Here is a 15,711-nt window from a genome sequence, read left to right on the forward strand (position 1 = left end):
AAAATGTGGCACAAATCTGTAAATATATATTCTTTTGCTGCAAACGTTTTAACTAAAATCTGTGAGGATTTAGAAGACATATCAGTTCTCAAGTTTAAGTGCTTAAGTCTTTAAAACACCAATTCTCTTCTGAGTGGAGTCAGGAGTTTCTGAGCGTAGCAATGTGTGTATGTCCCCGTGTCTGTATGTCCGAGCACGGAAAGCTGGGTGCGTTCCTTGAGGTCTGGATGTTGCATATAGTAGAGGGTCAGGGAAACCCGACTGGTGGTAGAGCAGAGGTTGCATTTGAAGTCGATAGGTCTTCCTCCAGCGAAAGCTCGTCTGAAATCACAGAATTAATTAAATAAATTATTTTCACCTTAATCATTTCTCTGGCTTGTGATCCATGACTTAACAGTTGCCCTGTGGGTAAAACCCAGCCATTTTCTAATTTCTATTCCTGTGCTAAAATGTGACATGTGACAAAATGTGAAAATGTTCTTACCATTTTTATTATCCATTTTATTTATCCATCACCATCATCTCCACGTGACCTCCTCATCTGTAATTTGAACAAAATCAAATACAAAATTGATATGGATTGATTTTGTATAGGGCTCACAACACGTGAGCTTGTAGATCGACTATTTTCACCATGCAACCAAGTGTAAATTCAGGCATTCTGAAATAGGCCTACCCACCATCACTGCTGTGAAATGTGGGATAACGTTTTGATGGCTGTGAGAACCACTGCCTTAACCTATTTAGACCTGAGGACGCATCTGTGTCGCCTCATAGGTTTTAAACATTATTTTAAAAGCTGTTAGCTGTTGAAAAATAGCAGATCTACAAGCTCATCTCCCTTCTACACCTCAGTCATTTAAAATGTCATGATGGTAACAAATTAACAATGGTACACAGTTACACATTTCAAACTTGAGGCAAGAGAGCTTGTAGATCGGCTATTTTCAGCAGGATCCAAAGGCCAATATATACAGAAGTTACACAAAATATATGGCTTAACCTTGTTATGTAGCTGCTGTTGTTGTTGTTGCCATGATGTAACTGGAGTAGAAACCAGGTCAGGGTGGTAGAGAACGCAGGGTTCCAGTCCTGAGAAGTTTAGAGACAGGAAAAGACAAAGATACAAAATTGAAATTTGTTTTCAGTAAAAAACGTTCAGTTGTTTCAAAAAGTAATTACTTAATTCAGTGGTTCCCACCAAATAACTGTTCAGACAGAGCAGAGACAGGGCAGTTTAATAAAGATTAAAATTAGCATTGATATTGAAGTCCACAGTCATCACAGTAGGCCTATACTTACTTTAGAAAATGCCTTTCATGGTGCAAGTTCTGGAACAAAGAATGACAAAAAATGTGATTTACAGCAAAAATGCTGTTTATGTAGCCTATACACAAGCAACGTATCAAATCTTATCCAATTCGAATAATTGTGGACTTTTATCAACATAAGAAGACGTTAGAAAAGAACATCATGATACATTATTATTGTTCGCTACTAAACCATTTTACTTCTGATGGTTGCTTTGTTTCCCCAGGCTCCACCGTCTGGGTCTTGGAACGTCATCTTGTTTGTCTGTAAAATGAAATAATATAAAACACCGTCCATAACGCTTAAGCTGCAGTAGCTTTCTCTTTCTTTCCAATGGAGCTGTTTTTAAGCCTGTTAAAATAGCATGAATTATACGTTTGCTAACCCCCGTCCAGACAATAGATTAGCTAGCTAGCTAGCTATAGCTACCGGATCGGATACACCGGTAATCTATTCCCTCTGCTAGCGTTAGGAAACGAAACGATTCTAACACGTGCAATTACACTACACACGGTAGATATCGGATATAAAAACACACTGACCTTTCAACTGAATTTCTCCGGAGAAAAACTGTGTAATAACTAATATAATCATTTGTTGGGCAGTCTTGTCTTCTGCCTCGTCTTCTGCCGCGTCGATTCAATAGTCAACAAAAACAACAACACTGCAATGCATGCCGGGTAAAGCCACGGCCCCAGGCTAGGGAGGCTAGCCTGTACATATTATTATTAATAACAACAATAATAATAATAATAATAATAATAAATATAGCCGCAAGAAGAAGAAGTAGAAGAAGAATCCACTTAATTATATTCAATAATAGTTAAAAAATAATTTATTTATACATATAATGCACATCCTTGTCTGAGAGAGAGAGAGAAGCGGGCGGGGGAGGCAAGCCTTACGTCAGCGTGAGGAGGGACTGTAAATCGCTGTAAATTCACGAGGCATTAAAAAGTAACTGAGCGCGATCGTTTGACGCGAGGACAGCGGGGGGAAGTCCAAGCCAGCCCGGGCGTGCTGCACTGTGAAGGCGACAGCGGGAGGCGGTAGCTAGCGGGGAAATGTTAGCTGGGTAAGTACTTAGAGAAGCTTTATATAAATAATATTATCACTATAATTATTACTACTTGTTTTATTGCCTATGCTTATGTAGAAAAAAAGCTCACTGCTCAGGTCAAATATGCCTATTGATATGCGATTAAAATGTGATTAATTGAGATGAATTCATCACAAAGCCTCCAATTAATTAGATGTTTTTTAATGAAGTCCCAAGTCTCCCAACCCTATTCTTTATAGATCTAGCTTCAAAAAAAAAATCCCTATATTCGGTATTCGGTTTCGGCCGTTTTTTATATTATTATTTTCTAAAGTAAAGTAAAGTAAAGTAGTTACTTTCATAATTTCATGTAAAGTAAAGTAACAAATTACTTTTTTAGATAAGTAACGATAACTATAACGCCTTACTTTTTAAAAGTAACTTCCCCAACACTGGTGAATTCACAATACACTGAACACTGAATACTTACACCCGGATGGACTCTCAGTGAACTTTTGAGCTACACACATTCATTTCCATACTTACTGTCATACACAGTGGGAAGTTCATTGGACTTTTTATACCTTTTAAAGGACATTTATGGGTTATTATTAAGTTCATGGGAATTGTAATGTGATTGTTGATATAGTGATTGTTTAAAAAGTTTATGTTTATGTTTAAAGGTGAAACGAAGGTGAATTTATAAATAACAAAGTATTTTGATTTCATAACATTACCTTTCATTTGGTTAAAAGTGATACTTACTGTGAACCTAAAAAAAGAATAAGTTACTTAAAAACAACTTAACTTATTTACTTACATTAGATTAGATTTAAAACCTGAAAAGGACAACTAAATTAGATAGTAAATAAATAGGACTAAAATAGGATTAAAATAGTACTTACCTGTTTTCCTGTGGGAGCATAGAGTTAATAGGAGGTATTTATTGGTGACATTCAACTGTCCAAGCACAGTTGTTTTCTTTTGTTTATTGTTTTGTATGATTATTGTCATTGTTTCTTGTGTATCTTCCGTTCTATTATTTTATTGCTGTAATACAAGCCATCGGGCTAATACTAAACTGTACATATGGTCTGTGGTCTAAATCATTATTCTTGCTTACTGCTCTTCCGAACCTAGTAACTAGTCCTGTACCCTGTAATTGATAACTAAAGGGTTACATAAAACTTGGCGAGCTAGCCAGGAGAAGTAATTGCCAATTAGTAGTAATTAGAAACCACAGACCATTAATATAGCTAGGCTAGTAGGCTGTCTAAACTTCAAGTAATTGAGGATGGAGATAATACAAACATCGAACGTGAAAATTCCCAACTCTGTAATAGTCAGTGAGTTGACTAATACTGTAGCAGACAACGAAGTATTTGACTATCTATTGCAACATGGCAAAATTGAAAGAAAAATAGAAATAGATGAGCCCGAGTCAGACTTTTATGGTCAAATAATAGTTGAGTACTCAAGTGGTTCAGCTATGGAATCACTTAAGACCCAATTGCCCCTTAATCTTGCCTGTAAAACAGCAGGTGTCATGTTCCGAGTCAAGGCCCTATCTAGTGTCTACATGCCCACAGTCAGTAAAACAGCGACAGATACCTACCTCCAAGAGCTGAAGAAAATAGCCAAACTAACTGGCAAAGACTTTGAAGCTGTCCTTAAAGGAGAACTCTCTCGCATCAGTCAGTCAGTCACCTCAAGTGATTCAGAGACCCCAAGTGACCCTGAAATGTCCAATGACCAACATCAACACACAGCAGTTGAAATAAAGGTATAGGGGAAAGGATAGGTGCTGGGGAAACAGTTTGTACTCGCTCTGGAGTGTCGGTCAGAACACTGGACGATGAGGCAAGATACAGAGTCCAACGGTTTAATGGGAGTTAAGGTGGTAACGGACAGCATACAGATGCACAGGTATTTCTATGCGTGTGTGTGTGGTTTCTGCAGGATAAACCCAGAAAGGTATAAATCAGCTCTGTATACTGTACTAAAGAGTTTAACACAGGAATAGTCAGGTTAACATCAGATAAAACACAATTAACCAAAAATATACACATTCAGCACCGTGGTTACCTTCATAACTTACTAAACATACAGCAGTTATTACTAAACATACAGCAGTTATTAATAATGTTCAAAACACAGGAGTTTCATTCCAAGCCATCACTACATAAACCATAGTTACATTTAAGTTACTAAACTAGAGCGCCCGCAAGGCGGCCTCTGTAGCAGCTGGCAATTATTGGCAATGATTGCATCGCGGATGCAGAGCACTCGCTCATGTAAAGAGGGGAATAATATATAAACGGTAAACATACATTCCAAACAAACTGTAAACAATACACAGCCCAGGTAAATGCTATGGAAATAATCCAGACAGGTAAAACTAGGCTGCAATATCAGGAAATAAACGAAGACAGCCTAAATAGCGTCATGTCCGTTCATGTCCGTGTTGCAGATCAGCGCATGTATGCACTGACCGGGTCATAAATAAGTGACAGAAAGAACGTTACACTCGGGAATAAATCACAGCAACATGTAACACAACTTACCACTGTTCAATGACGCACACAGGTTAAAGGAAAGTAAAGAACAGGAACGGGAATGTCCGTGGTGAGTTTGTATTGTATAAACTCCGACGGGAGAAAACACCGTCTGTTGGCTTCACGTTGTTTGATTAATAAATGAAAAGGTGGGCGCACTCCCGCTACATGCCTGCGGGATGCGCTCATGCACGCGCTTCGGGAGCGTGCCTCTTGGACTTTGTAACAGCCGCCCCCACAATTGAGTAGCAATTGTGCTCCCTAAGGAGCAGGCAGGGATGAATCGCCAGGCGAGGGGCTGTCGTCAGGAAGTTCAGGGAGAACGATGAGCCGGACGACAGGGCGAGTGTAGACACGATCTCCGATCTTCACTTCCGCTGATCTGACTCTTCCATCTGCGCCAGGGTTCACTTTGGTGACACGGCCGATGGACCAAAGTGCACGAGGCAGTTGAGGGTCTGCCATCATAACGACGGTGTCCACTGCGAGGTTATCCGTTGACTTCTGCCACTTCTGCCGTGGTTGCAGGCTTGGCAGGTAGTACCTGACAAACCTAGACCAGAAGTGATCCGTCAGGATTTGACTCTGCCTCCAGCGCTTACGGCTCAGGAGCTCCGATCGTGGGTAGACCACTGGAGGTAGGGAACTTCTAGGCCGCCCCATGAGCAGGTGATTTGGGGTGATAGGGTCAAGGTCAGAGATGTCCGATGAGACGTAACCTAAAGGCTTCGAATTCAGGATCCCTTCCACCTCTATCAAGACGGTCCGGAGGACCTCCTCTGTGACAGTCTGCGCTCCGATCGTGGCTCTGAGTGTAGACTTAACGGAGCGGATCTCACGTTCCCACACTCCTCCAAAGTGTGGGGAAGCCGGTGGATTGAAATGGAACTCAATCCGGTTCTTGGCAAGGATCTTCTTCAAATCAGGGTGCATATCCGCAAAGGCCGTAGCCAACTCCTTATCGGCCCCTCGGAAGTTCGTGCCCTGGTCTGAAAAAAGCTCAGCCGGGGTTCCACGGCGAGCAGTAAACCTTCGGAGAGCCATGAGGAAGGCATCGGAGTCGATGGAGGTCAGGAGCTCCAGATGCACGGCTCGTGTTGTGAGACATTTGAAAATGAGACCCCACCTCTTCTCTGTCCGACGTCCTACCTTAACCTGGAAGGGCCCGAAGCAGTCCATGCCGGTGGAATGGAAAGGCGGCTTGAACAGGCGGAGTCGGGCAGGTGGCAAGTCAGCCATGAAAGGAGCTGAAGGCTTAGCTCTCCATCTTTGACACTCTGGGCAGGAGTGTTGTTGCTTCCTGATGGCTTCGCGTCTGCGTAGAATCCAAAAGGAGCGCCTGAGTTCAGCGAAGACTCGCTCAGGCCCAGGATGACGTAGTCGGCAGTCAAAGTCTCTGATCAGCAGCATAGCCACGCGGTGGTGCGGATCCAGGACGACAGGATGTGCTGCTGAAGGATCGAGCTCTTCTGCACGGCGCAGCCTGCCTCCGACTTTGATAAGTCCAGTGGCGGTGTCGAACTCCAGGGACAAGGTGATAAGACGACTGGTGGTAGGCACAGACTTGCCTGCCCGCAGTAGAGCGTAGTCATCAGGGAAGCAGTCGATCTGAGCTCGTTGTAGGATGAGACTTTCGGCCTGCTGGTACATGGCTGCGGAAGGTGAAGCTCCTTGGCCAGCCGCCCCGTGAAGCTGCTCTGCCGTGGCGTTGACCAAATCTTTCCATGTGTCGTACTTTTCTGGATCCGGCACAGCTGGGTCTGGACGAATAGCGGTCAACCCACAGAACAGGGATCGGCGAAGCTCTGAGGTATCCTTGACTGACTCACTCACTGGAGACTTGGGCCACTCGGCTGGTGGCTGCAACAGGAAGGGAGGTCCATCACTCCATCGATTGGGTCCAGCCAGGTCCACCAAGGGTTTCCCTCTGGTTAGATCGTCAGCAGGGTTGGCAGCTGAGTTGACGTATCTCCAGGGTTCAGAGCCTGTGAGTTCTTGCATCTCAGCTATCCTGGTCCCCACAAAGACCTTAAACCGACAGGAGTCGGACTGCAGCCAGGTGAGCACTGTTGTCGAGTCAGTCCAGAGTATGGTCTCTCGGATAGGCAGAGTGAGCTCAATCTTCAGCAACTTGGCTAGCTGGGCCCCAGTGAGAGCGGCACAGAGTTCCAGCCTAGGAATGGAATGTTGCTTCCGTGGTGCGACCCTTGACCTGGCCATCAGGAATGCCAAGTTGATGTTGCCTTCACGGTCTTCAGTGCGTAGGTAAGCCACCGAGCCATAGGCCTGCTCAGAGGCGTCACAAAAGATGTGGACATCATGGGTTGCATCTGGATGATCCATCCGGGCAGGAACATAGCAGCGAGGCAGGCTTATCTTGGGCAGGGAAGAGAGTTCGGTTACCCAGGTGTTCCATGCTGCCAAGAGCTCCTCAGGAAGCAGCGGGTCGTCCCATTCTCTCGGCTTGTCCCAAAGGCGCTGAACAAGGACCTTGGCCCTCGTGGTGAAGGGAAGGAGGAGTCCCAAAGGGTCATACTGGCTGGCCAGCACGCGGTATACGTTACGCATGGTAGGTGGACCGTGGTCCACCGTCCGCTGCTTGTAGCCGAGGGCATCAGAAGTGCAATGCCATTGCAGACCAAGGGTGCTCTCTTGTATGTCCACACGGTCTTGGGAGAGCCAGAGTTCTGTATTGCTAGAGAGCGCTGCCTGGGGCAGGTGACTGACCACGGAGGGAACGTTGCTGGTCCACTGTCTGAGCTCAAACCCTCCAGAGGAGAGGAGAGCTCGTAGCTTATCCACCAACTGTCTGGCGTCCTCTGCTGAGGGTAGGCTCTGCAGGCAGTTGTCGACGTAGAAGCATCTTTCCACAGAGAATCTGACGTCTTCACCTGGGCTGCTGTTGTCAGTAACATGCCGCTGGAGGGCAAAGGTGGCACAGCAGGGTGAGCAGGTTGTGCCGAAGGGTAGCACTTGCCACTCGTAGATGTCAGGAGGCATGTCTCTCTTGAGGTCGCGCCACACAAACCTTAGGAGTGGCCTGTCTTCGGGCAGGAGCCGGACCTGATGAAACATGCCCTTAATATCACCGCTAATGGCTACGCTGTGTTGACGAAAGCGTAGCAGCACCCCCAGGAGAGAAGGACCGAGGGTAGGTCCAGGGAGGAGAGCGTCGTTGAGGTTCAGACCTTTGTACACATAGGAGCAATTGAAGACGATGCGGTTCTTCTGGTTATGCGACACCATGTGGTGGGGTATGAACCACGATTCCCCCTGGTCCGCCCTCTCCGGAGTGGTCAGCTTGGTGACTGAGCCTGCGACTTCAAGCTTGCTGATCTCAGCTTCGTAGGCTGTGGCCTTGTCCGGGTCCTTCATGAGCCGCCGCTCGGTGCTCCTAAGACTCGGCATTACGGCTTCTGGAGAGGCTTGGAAGTGGGGTGCAGTCTTCCTCCTGAGCATGGGTGTGGCGTAGCGGTAGATACCATCAACGTTGACACGTACCGTTCTGTTCTCCAGGAGAGCGATGGCCTCGTGATCTTCCTTTGACCGTGTAACCAACTTCTCATTACGAAAAGGTAGCGTATCAACCTGCCAGAGTCTCTCAACATTACGGAGAAGTTCTGTTGTAGCAGGGTTGGTGGAAGTAAAGAGGCAGTTCTGTGACTGGCAGTACTGTGGCAGTTCCCTGGCTGGGCCCTGCAGGGTCCATCCGAGGTTGGTCTTGATGGCTGCAGGTCCCCCTGGTGGTCCGCAGCGCACTGGCTCAATTGGTGTGATTAGGTGGGTCTGATCGCTGCCAATGAGCAGTAGAGGGCTGACTCCGTCAAAGGACTCCAGGGGCAAACCCCTCAGATGCTTGTACTTCCTTTGTAAGGCAGACACGGGATAGGAATGGTCCGCAAGGCTCAGGTTCTCGGAGGTAAAGGCACCCTCAATGTGGTATAGCTGTTGAGGGTGAGAAATTGGAGAGATCTTGAAGGAGACGTTGGCTCCATGGATAACCTCGATGTCCTGCCTGACCGTTCTCAAAGGCAAATCTTCAGGGGTGCCCCGCAGACCCAGTTTGGCAGCGGCAGTAGATAGAAGCACAGTGCGTTCGGAGCCGTCGTCAAGGACTGCATACGTGTCTAAGGTGCGGTTCTCAGAATGTAGCTGGACTCTGATGACCTTCAGGAAGACACGGCTGCAGTCGGCTGGCCGGCCCAGATACAAGGATGTCTGGGCGGCTATGACCGGGTTATCCTTCGCATTCACGTTGTGCAGAATCTGAAGGTGCTTCTCCTGACAGATGTTACACGGCTTCTTCAGGTTGCACTGCTCAGGAGAGTGTGCTCGACCACATCTATGGCATCGCTTGTTATCCTTCAGCCATTTGGCGATCTGCTCCATTGTGAAGGACTTGAAGGTATCGCACTGACTGAGGAAGTGCTCTGTACCGTCGCAGTAGGGGCAGAACGGTTTAGGCTTGTTCTTCTTGCCTTTCTCCCCAGTAGAGGATTTGACGGATGGAGCAGGATTGGCTTGCGAGGGGTTTTCAGCGCCGTGGAGGATGGTCGCTGTCCTAGGATGGGCAAAAGGCTCCTTCCGTTGTGCCTGCTTGTGGGAGACAGGCTTCTCCTTCTTGTCATTAGGCTGCTCCTCATTGCCCTGGCACCAGCCTTCATACTGGAGCCACTGGGAGAACTCAAGGAGGGTGTAGATGTTCCCAGGTTTGTGAAACATCTGTCTGCGGAAGGCTGCGCGCAGCTCAGTAGGTAGTTTCCCCAGGAGCCTTGCCACATGTGACCCGCAGCTTAGTTCGATATCCCCCTCGGGGCCGAGGGTCTGTAGTATGCCCACCAGGGCACGGATCTGCAGAGCCAACTTCTCAAAAGCTGCGGTGTCTCCCCGCCTTATGTCAGGGGAATCCATCACCTGGGTTATCTTCTTCAAGGCCAGCATGTGAGGTTGCCCGTATTTCTCAGTTAACGCCCACATAGTATCAGTGTATGGAGTCACTGAATTCAGGTAAGAGTCGGCAATAAGGCATGCGTCTTCCAGCTTCAGGTGGTCCACAAGGATTTGATACTTGAAGAGCTCGGTACCGTCGGGTGGCAAGAGATTCTCCAAGGCGATCTTGAGTCGGGCGAATTCTCCAGGGTCCCGATGGACGAAACACGGTATGCTTGGCTTTGGTCCACGGTAGCTCCTCTCATGACCCGATGATGGCAATAGCTGGGGATTGCCTCGAGGTGTATGGGCTTGAGCAGGGGTACGCATGGAGGCAGACGCCTGAGTGGGAGGCCTTGATTGAGCATGCGTTGCCTGAGGATACATAGGAGGCTGAGGACGTGAATTAGACCAGGGATATGAGGCCGTCGCTCTAGGTGGCGGCGGATAGGCAGACCAGCCTTGGTGGTCAGGCAGCTGCGGTGCAGGATAAGAACCGTACTGATAGGTTCCCGCGGCAGCAAGGTTAGCCTGAACCGGATAGCCCTGAGGTGGCTGTTGCTGATCATGGTATGGGGAATGTGTAGAGGAGGATGTCATGAGGCTCTTCATTGTCTGCAGCTCACGCATCATCCTCTCCATTTGTTTCATCATGGCATCTGCAGGTCCCTCTGGTTCCCGATGTGCTCTCCCGTAGGAGGCAGGATTGTGGCCTCTGTCGGCAGGTGCATGCCTTGGACGTTCAGCGCTGGACTCATAGTATTCTCCCACGTAGGGGGCAGGATCGTAGCCTCTGTCGGCAGGCACATGTCTTGCACGTACAGCGCTGGACTCCTGATGGGTCGACATATGGGGTTGGTTGATCACCGGTGCATAGGCCGTTGCTTGGGCCGATAGAGCATACCTCTCGTTAGGGGCTGCTTGCTGGTTTGGCGGCAAACTGACCCGTTCTTCCGCCGTTCTTGGTGGTCGGTTATCAGACTGCCTGGTCGACCTGGAGCTGAGTTGGGCCTCTTCAAGGTCGTCACGGTAGTCATCATGACCGCTCGCTGCAACTAATGCTGCCATGTTGAATAAGTTCAGTAGATTGTTCGTCCTCCTTTCCAGTGAGGACTCCTCTTCTACTCCTTCTTCTCCTGGCGTATCTGTATGCTGTGCTACCTGATGTAAATCGGGTGCAGATTTACGTCTGAGGCGTCCCAGAACGTAGTCTGTGAGGTGGCTTGGGGGTTGAGTCTGACGTTTAGGTCGAACAGACCGTTCGGGGACGTCAGTCTCAGGACCGGTAGACTCCATTATAACCCAGGGTGAGCACAGCTAATCCGGCTCGAAGGACCACAATGAAATAAAGGTATAGGGGAAAGGATAGGTGCTGGGGAAACAGTTTGTACTCGCTCTGGAGTGTCGGTCAGAACACTGGACGATGAGGCAAGATACAGAGTCCAACGGTTTAATGGGAGTTAAGGTGGTAACGGACAGCATACAGATGCACAGGTATTTCTATGCGTGTGTGTGTGGTTTCTGCAGGATAAACCCAGAAAGGTATAAATCAGCTCTGTATACTGTACTAAAGAGTTTAACACAGGAATAGTCAGGTTAACATCAGATAAAACACAATTAACCAAAAATATACACATTCAGCACCGTGGTTACCTTCATAACTTACTAAACATACAGCAGTTATTACTAAACATACAGCAGTTATTAATAATGTTCAAAACACAGGAGTTTCATTCCAAGCCATCACTACATAAACCATAGTTACATTTAAGTTACTAAACTAGAGCGCCCGCAAGGCGGCCTCTGTAGCAGCTGGCAATTATTGGCAATGATTGCATCGCGGATGCAGAGCACTCGCTCATGTAAAGAGGGGAATAATATATAAACGGTAAACATACATTCCAAACAAACTGTAAACAATACACAGCCCAGGTAAATGCTATGGAAATAATCCAGACAGGTAAAACTAGGCTGCAATATCAGGAAATAAACGAAGACAGCCTAAATAGCGTCATGTCCGTGTTGCAGATCAGCGCATGTATGCACTGACCGGGTCATAAATAAGTGACAGAAAGAACGTTACACTCGGGAATAAATCACAGCAACATGTAACACAACTCACCACTGTTCAATGACGCACACAGGTTAAAGGAAAGTAAAGAACAGGAACGGGAATGTCCGTGGTGAGTTTGTATTGTATAAACTCCGACGGGAGAAAACACCGTCTGTTGGCTTCACGTTGTTTGATTAATAAATGAAAAGGTGGGCGCACTCCCGCTACATGCCTGCGGGATGCGCTCATGCACGCGCTTCGGGAGCGTGCCTCTTGGACTTTGTAACAGCAGTGTCTGAAACAAGAGCCCCCGTGCATAATATCCAAACACAATCTCAGACTCCTCCACAATCTGCCCAGTCATCATCATGGTCATTCCCTGGTGCACAACAACCACCAACTATGACACTGGGTGATCTCAACCCACCTGGACTGCAGAGAGTAGTAGTTGAACACATTGTAAGAAGTGAAGGTGCAGCATCCAACGCTCACACATCGGTGAGACTCAGAGTCTTCTCAGGGCGCTGTCCATGTCCTGCCAATGAAGCTGATTATGAGAGTTGGCGTACTACTGTTGAACTTATCCTTAATGATCCACATCTGTCAGACCTGCACAAGGCGAGAAAAATACTTGAAAGTCTGTTATCCCCTGCTCTTGATGTTGTCAGACACCTGCAACCTGATGCTTTGCCCTCAGCGTACTTGGAGTTGTTGGACTCAGCTTTTGGTACTGTTGAGGATTGTCAAGACCTCTTTACCAAGTTCCTAGTCACATGTCAAGACCCAGATGAGAAACCATTCGCTTACCTGCACCGATTGAAATCCACTTTGAATGCTGCCTTCCGGAGAGGTGGTGTTACAGCAGGTGAACTGGATGAACACCTTTTGAAGCAGTTCTGTAGAGGGTGTTGGGCAAATGCACTGATATCCGATCTACAGTTGGAGAAAAGGAAACCACCGCCCTCATTTGCAGAATTACTCCTTCTCATTCGTACAGAGGAGAACAAACAAGCTTCAAAAGCCTGCCGTATGAAACAGCACCTTGGTACCAAGAAGCGTGCAGATTCACACATTCAGAGCACATGGGTACATGTGATGACGGAGTCACATCTCAAAGAGGTACTACCACTGAGCCCCAGTCCGAAACACAGAAATTGAAAAAAACAGATAGCCGATCTACAGGCTCAACTAACACGACTTGCACAGACACCTCAGAAATCCAAGAAAGCAGCTTCAAAGCCTGCTGCTACGAAACCACCTGAATCCTCCAAAGCCGAGAGAGTGAAGACTGACCACACTGAAACGAGCATTAACAAAACTAACAATCCAAGGCCTTGGTATTGTTTTCAGTGTGGCGAAGACGGCCATATCAAAACTGATTGTGACAACGAACCAAACCCCTCCTTGGTTGCATCAAAGAGGAAGCAACTAAGAGACAAACAGCTTGCGTGGGAGAGTCAAAACAATTCAGCCCATGCAGACTCTTTAAACTAGATGCAGCCCTTATTGCGGGACGAATGAGAGCTGACGTCACTGAAATCAGTCCCACAACTGATGCTGAACACAGAATCAAGAAAAAACATACCAAGTCCAATACTGTGCATATTCCCAAAGGGTTGATTGGAGCCAAGAGCACTGCTCAAGTGTGCATTGAGGGGAAGACTTGCAATTGTCTCCTTGATACGGGATCGCAAGTGACAACAATTTCGCAGTCGTTCTATGAGCAGAACCTCTCCAACTTGAAAATCCATTCTTTGAAAAACCTGCTAGAGGTAGAGGCTGCAAATGGACAAGCTGTACCCTATCTAGGCTACATAGAGGCAGATATCACCTTTCCAAAATACTTTATTGGCTCTGAAATCGAAGTGTCCACTCTTGCACTGATTGTCCCAGACATGCGTGCTAATGCACAGACCACAATGTTGGTAGGCACAAATACCTTGGATTTGGTATATGAGAAGTACACGGAAACAAGTGACATTGAATTTCAATCAATTCCCTATGGCTATAGGGCTGTTCTGAAAATCATTGAACTCAGACACAAGCAGAAAGTGAACAGTAACATGGGAGTGGTGAGGATACCTGGTAAGATGTCTGCAGTTGTTCCTGCTGGCCAGAGCCTTGTCATTGAAGGGTCAGTCCGCATCCAGAGTCAAACTCCAGACCGGTGGGTTGTGCTGGAACCACCTTCAATCTCTTCCTTGCCAGGAGGCGTGCTAGTAACAAGCTGCTTGCTCACCCTACCTCAGAAACCATCCCAGACATTACCTGTTGTGCTACGCAATGAAACCCAGCATGACATTGAGATTCCTGCTAAAAGTGTCATAGCTGAACTTCACGCCTTGCAGCAAGTTGTTTCACACCAACAGAACTCCACTGATTCAGTATCCACAGAGATATCTGACAGCTTAAAGCTACGCTTCGACTTTGCAGATTCTCCAGTCCCAGCAGAATGGAAAGAAATAATTTCCCAGAAATTGAGTACCATGCCAGAAGTATTCGCACACCATGATTTGGACTTTGGTAACACAAGCAAAGTGAAACATCAGATCAAGTTACGTGACGAAGAACCTTTCAAGCAAAGATCTCGTCCAATACATCCACATGATCTTGATGCTGTGCGAAGACATCTGCAAGAGCTGCTCGAATCAGGAGTAATCCGTGAATCAGAGTCCTCCTATTCCTCACCCATCGTGGTTGTAAGAAAGAAAAATGGAGATGTCAGGCTCTGTATTGATTATAGGAAATTGAATTTGAAAACGATCAAAGACGCCTACGCTCTGCCCCATCTGGAGGAGACCTTCTCTGCCCTCACCGGTTCTAAGTGGTTCTCTGTACTGGACCTAAAGTCAGGGTACTACCAGATAGAAGTAGACGAGGCAGACAAACACAAGACAGCCTTTGTATGTCCTTTGGGCTTCTGGGAGTTTAACAGGATGCCCCAGGGTATTACTAATGCCCCCAGTACATTTCAACGGCTGATGGAGAACTGCATGGGAGACATCAACTTAAAAGAAGTTCTTGTGTTTCTCGATGATCTGATTGTATTCTCAGAATCCCTTGAAGAGCATGAAAAACGTCTACTCCACGTACTCAGTCGTCTGAAGGAGTATGGGTTGAAACTTTCCCTGGAAAAATGCAAGTTCTTCCAAACATCAGTGAGGTACCTGGGACATGTTGTCTCACAGCATGGTGTTGAAACAGACCCACAGAAGATTGAAGCCATAAAGACCTGGCCGAGTCCAAGAAATCTCAAGGAATTACGCTCGTTCTTAGGGTTTTCCAGATATTACAGGAGATTCATAAAGAACTACTCTAAGATTGTGAAACCCCTGAACGACCTGACTGCCGGGTACCCACCACTCAGGAAGAGCTGTAAAGCAAAAGACAACAGCACCAAGTACTTCCATCCTAAAGAGCCTTTTGGAGGAAGATGGACAGCAAGCTGTCAACTTGCATTCGAGACAGTCATTGACAAGCTCACAACTGCCCCTATACTGGGCTTTGCTGATCCGAAGCTGCCATATATATTACACACAGACGCAAGTACCACTGGATTAGGAGCTGCGCTCTACCAAGAGCAAGATGGGGAAATGCGTGTCATCGCTTATGCCAGCCGCGGGTTATCAAAAAGTGAAGCCCGCTACCCAGCTCACAAACTCGAGTTTCTGGCCCTCAAATGGTGTATCACCGAAAAATTAAGTGACTACTTGTATGGAAACAGCTTCACCGTGATAACAGATAGCAACCCCCTAACTTACCTGCTGACGACGGCCAAGTTGGATGCTACAAGCTATCGGTGGCTATCTGCACTGTCAACCTTC

General features: G+C 47.0%; 1 long non-coding RNA gene across 1 annotated transcript; it reads right to left on the bottom strand.

Annotated features, from left to right (window-relative positions):
- Positions 1-271: 271 nt before the first annotated feature.
- Positions 272-1,926, bottom strand: LOC308331521. The gene is made up of 6 exons (XR_013965614.1): positions 1,854-1,926; positions 1,504-1,575; positions 1,303-1,331; positions 987-1,092; positions 485-533; positions 272-321 (listed from the first exon to the last, which is right to left on the bottom strand). It is a non-coding gene; the product is annotated as an uncharacterized lncRNA (long non-coding RNA).
- Positions 1,927-15,711: the final 13,785 nt, after the last annotated feature.

The sequence above is a fragment of the Protomyctophum bolini genome, assembly GCF_963924005.1.
Source record: "Protomyctophum bolini genome assembly, chromosome: 17".
NCBI lineage: Eukaryota > Metazoa > Chordata > Actinopteri > Myctophiformes > Myctophidae > Protomyctophum > Protomyctophum bolini.